This window comes from Lygodium microphyllum, chromosome 6, assembly GCF_053477565.2.
Source record: "Lygodium microphyllum isolate KBCC chromosome 6, Lygodium_microphyllum_v1.1.10, whole genome shotgun sequence".
Classification (NCBI taxonomy): domain Eukaryota; kingdom Viridiplantae; phylum Streptophyta; class Polypodiopsida; order Schizaeales; family Lygodiaceae; genus Lygodium; species Lygodium microphyllum.
In genome coordinates, this window is record NC_141140.1 from 167,618,125 (window position 1) to 167,621,116 (window position 2,992).

The 2,992-nt window shown below is 43.8% G+C and overlaps 1 pseudogene; it reads right to left on the reverse strand.

The window, feature by feature from the left end:
• Window positions 1-270: 270 nt before the first annotated feature.
• Window positions 271-1,559, reverse strand: LOC148035389 (uncharacterized; annotated as a pseudogene).
• Between the last annotated feature and the right edge of the window lie 1,433 nt (window positions 1,560-2,992).

Here is a 2,992-nt window from a genome sequence, read left to right on the forward strand (position 1 = left end):
TGTGGATAGGTACAATGGTGTGCTCTGTGTCCACGAGTCAGGGAACCCCTCAGACAATGCATGGCTGAAGAGGTGAGCAATGAGTGGAGCCAATGTGTCTCTGCCATATATAATATGCTCTACCTGAAGATCAAACTGGTCTTGAGCGTGGCCATGCTGTAACCGTGAGATAGCATGTTTCACCATATTAGTGGTGAAAAATGATAAAATACCCGGTCTCGGTGTACATGGTGTGGGTATCAGCGGCTGTGCGGGTACATGATATAAACTCTATGCGTATCCATACCATATTGCAGGGTCATGTATTGGTGTGGGTGAGCGTGGTTCTCTGATCTGCCTCCATGCCTCTGCACAATCTCTGCTCATAAGAAGGTGGTATATATCCCAATATCTCTCCTCCTCCCGTTCCCACTTTTTACGGCGGGTCAAGCGGTGCATGCGTCTCTGCGCCTGTCTGTGTGTGATCTCTCCTTTGGCCTCCAAATCGTGTAGCTGTCGACATAGATCTCTGCACTCATCATCATACCACCTGTTCTGTGACATGGTACCGGTCCAAGGGGGTGTGTGTATGTGCGATGTGGAAAACTAAGTGTAGCAAAATCATGCAGAATGCATTTGATATCAGTGGTCAGTGTATCAAGGGGTGCGTATGGATCAAGTGACGTGATGTGGTCCTCCAGATGCTGTGAGTAAACATGTGAGAGCTCAAGAGTGAAGTGTGTGGTAGTATGCATGTGGGATATGATATCTATAGGTGGTGATGGTAATGAGGTGAGGAGTGAGAAACTGAGAAAGGTGTGATTGGCACCAAGTGGAAGTCTCCCAAGGCCGAAGGACTCGATAGTATGCATCCCATCGATTGATCCGAGTAGATAATCTATAGTGCTCTCGCCCCCCCCATGTGGGAAGCATGTAAGACCTCCTGAATATGGCCATCGTACCATCCCGTTATAAATAACGAGATGATGTCTACTACCAAGCTCAAGTAAATGCCCTCCATACCCTGTGGCGTCTGGCCCAGTATGTGCTGACTCCCAACCGATTCCCAACTCCTGAGGGTCTAATACTCTCATGATCTTTGGCTGCTCCATATCAAAACTCTCACACTGTCGGCTCTGTGTGCGCCCGTTGAAGTCCCCCATAAGGAAGACCTCACCCAAACTAGAATACATAATAATGTCCTGTGAGAGCTGTGAATAAGGGGAGGGGGAATCTCTGGCCTGAATATCACCCTGCATAGTAGCATATCTGGACCCTCGTGGTGAAAAGTAGCATACTCCCATATAGATCCATTTCCCATCTGATATCTGCACTCTGATCCATATGTAACTGGCCTCCTCATCTCGTCTCACTAACTGGATATGTCTCTGTATCCCCTGACGGAATAGAACTGCCACCCCTCTTGAGCCCCTGGATGTACTCTGCCTAGTAGTAGCCCGATATGTAGATACCCACTCAAATCCTGTAATGTGTGGAAGCTCTCTCTCTGGGCTCTCATGTGTCTCTGTGAGGCATATAACATCATGGTCGAATAAAATCTCCTCAAGTTGTCCGGTCATGACCATAGGGAGCCGTTACCGTTCCAAACTGCCACACGTATCGGGATCTCAGGGAGAGGAAGAGAGAAAAGGAAATGAGAGAGAGAGAGAGAGAGGAGAGAGAAAAATCATTAAAACTAATAGGGAACGAGAAAAAGAGAGGGTGAGGGTGAGGAAGGGAGAGGAACTAAGAGAGGGAGAGAAAGAGAGAAAAGGAAATGAGAGAGGGAGAGGAGAGTAAAAAAAAATGAGAGAGGGAGAGGAGAGAGAAAAAGAGAGAAATTTTATTAAACCTAATAGGGAAAGAGAGAAAGACAGGGTGAGGGTGAGGGAGGGAGAGGAAATGAGAGAGGGAGAGAAAGAGAGAAAAGGAAATAAGACCTTACAATAAGCTCATCCTAGGCTCATAGGGGTTAAGCCGATCCTCAACAAACCTAAGGGATATATGGCTAGAGAACCCTAGGACACTTGTGCCTCCTATAATGTTATTCCTACAAAGAGATTCCTCATACATGGGGCTTGTCCTAGCCTCCACCATGCTCAAACTATCCCCTTGGTGAAGGGATCTAGCCACTAACCTTGGGGGAGGTTTAATGTGTAACCAAATATCCACCTATGAGGGCACAAGAACTTTTGTAGAAGTATACAATGAAGGCAATCAGCCTATCAGTTAGAGAAACATTCATTTTTCATAATGTAAATCCAAAAATGTCTTTGGATATTCCATAAAAATCAATCTCTTCTTAAAAAGACAAATACAAAAAACTAAAAGAGCGTCATTCATATGCTTGGCAAAAACTAAAACAACATCACCACAAGATCTCTTAGGAAACTCATCTTCAACTATCAATTTTAATTAAAAAATATAATATAAAATCACTTGCAAGGAAGGATACTCTTTTATCATTAACCCTCTTTCATCCTTAGAATAGTCTTAGAATAAATTTCTCCTCTAACAAGAATATATTTGAGCATAATAACTATTTTAAGGTTTCTTCCATGAGTAGTAGTAGTATATATGCGACCATCAAGCTAGAGATCATGCTTTGTATCTGTGGAGATCCCAATCTCATGCCCTCATAGAGATTGTATTGTGCAATAGTGTGGAGAGAAGGTGGGTGAGTTGTAAATGGTAAAGGGGAGTTCTATTGATGATGGAGAGAAGATGAGGTGAATCGCTAATTCTTAGTGAGTGCAACCTACCCATAATATGGCATCCATGACTGATTGAAATTAGTAAGACTTTGAAATCCTACCTCGAGTATTATAACTATTGTTTTGTGGTGGATTTTCTTGCCATAATTCAATGTCAATTTGTGGTTGTGTTGGCTATGGGTGTCAAATGCTCTAGTCGGATCTCTCTCTCTTTCTCCTCTCTCTTCTCTCAACCATTCTCTCTCTCTCAATCTTCCCTCTTTCTCTCTTCCTATACTCTCCCTAAATCCTTCTCTCCC